Source organism: Haplochromis burtoni, unplaced genomic scaffold, assembly GCF_018398535.1.
Source record: "Haplochromis burtoni strain Fernald_Lab_line unplaced genomic scaffold, NCSU_Asbu1 Contig_20, whole genome shotgun sequence".
NCBI classification, from domain to species: domain Eukaryota; kingdom Metazoa; phylum Chordata; class Actinopteri; order Cichliformes; family Cichlidae; genus Haplochromis; species Haplochromis burtoni.
In genome coordinates, this window is record NW_024582381.1 from 1403102 (window position 1) to 1405146 (window position 2045).

The following is a 2045-nucleotide window of genomic DNA, read 5'->3' on the forward strand; positions in this document are numbered from 1 at the left end:
AAAACAAGATAAACAGAAAATTTCAGCAAAAAGAAGAAAAAAAGAGGACAGTAAATTTTAATTTATCCTCTGAGGAGCCAATTGAGTTTAATATGCAACCAAACCACCTTCAGTTTCAAGTGCAGCAACCTGGAGCACCGTTTCCAATCCACACAAAATTCAATAAAACCACCTGGGAGTCACTGCGGGAAAAGTGAAAATTGAGCAGCCAGATCTCATCCACAGAACAATTTCTACATCTGCTTTAGACAATTTTTCTTCAGGCATTTTATTTTTTCTGAAGCAGGAATGCTGGCAAAGGATTACAAGGATAAAATTGTATTTAGAGAAGAAATAAACGAGTTACAGTTAAGGTTTAATCGAGACTATAATGGGTACAATGTGTGCACCTAAAAAAAGTATTTCCCATAGAATGGATTGACACTCTTGTATGGGCTGTCTGATGTTCCTTCCTCTGACCCCGCACGCTGAAGAAGAGCTCATCATTGCACAGGTTAGATGGCATAGGGGTTTTGCTGAGATATGAAGGCAGGTGTGATATTTCAGCTTGTTCTGTGATGTGCAGAAAAATGTGAAAAGCCCTGATAGAGAGCGCAACCCAAAGCTGATGCACCTGTTGAAAATTACAGTAGATTATGTTATTTTCAGAGTGTAGTTCTACTTGACTACAGATGAACACCAGAAAGCTAAGCTTCATACAGACTCTGCATATTCATAAGCAGATATGTTTCTACTGTAGACAGTAGAAAGGTGTAGTTAGTTAGGATGTCTTCACCCAGTGGCTTCTGGTGGTCCAGTTATGAAATCTCCAGCATTTTCATGTTTCATTTTCTCATAGACTTCTACATCACCAGAAGTCTTTTTGCAACCTTTTTTTTTTTTCATTTATTGTGGTATTTACTCTCTACATTTTTGCAAAGTCGAAGTAAAACTGGTTCTTCTTTCTTGCTGCACGTGTTATTGTGGCCAAGATATATGGGAACAAGGAAATTTCTTAGTTGGCCTTACATTTGAGAAGCTGTTATTGACTGAATGTGAGTTTTTTTTCTCTCCCAGATAGCAAATTTTTAAAAACAGCCTTGTGTGCCAGAGGTTACAGAAGGAGAAGGCCTCGTTGTTGTTTTTTAACTGTGTCTCACGATAACCTTGTTCGTATTAGTTGTAACATTGAGATGAAAATGTGTTGTGAGTGATCACTAAGGAAACAGATGTACAGTATATCCATTGTGTTCATTAGAAACAAGACAAAATGCATTTACTGTTGCAAATTATTAGTTTCTAAATGTATTTTCAGGCTATATAGATGGCTGTGGCTGTGATTATTATTGATTACCCTCTTTTTTAGGTTATGAAATTATAAAATGTCAATCTTGCTTCTTTTGCTTGCCAACAGTCTTCCTGTCTTTGCCCACTGGTTTGGTTTGTCTGTTTTGTGAGACCCAGTTATGAAGTTCAAACTGTGCATTTTCACTTTTGAGCAGGATTTGAAGGACTTGCTGCAAATGTCTGGGTGCCAGAAACCAGAGGACACATCAAACACCCAAACCTCAGAAGATCCAAGTGCTGGTCAGTAATTTCAGCTCATCAGCACGTATACTGTTGATGCTGTGATTCTGAATAGATTGCCATGAGTGGCCATGAATAGAGACTCATAAAATCTGAAGATAATGACGCAGTTTGGACAGATAATTCGGCGTAATTGGAGCTTTGTTAGCAGTATGAACACGTTGATTGTCAGAACTCTTTACTGCTGAAAAATGTTGCTAATTAACATTCAACCTGTTATGACCTTGTTCGTAAGTGCTTTTCCATGATGTGCCGTATTTCAAAGGAGGCACTTAACACCATAATGTAAGATCAATGAAGTAGATTATATATTAGTGCAGTACAGACCTCTATGTCTGCATGCAAAAGAAGCAAAGACATCGTGGTGAGGGTGAAAACACCTCAGATTAAGTCTTTACAGGGGTCACAGTTTTTATTATTAATAAGTAAAAAAAAAAAAAAAAAAAGACCTGCTGAAAACTGCTATTTTTACACTTTTT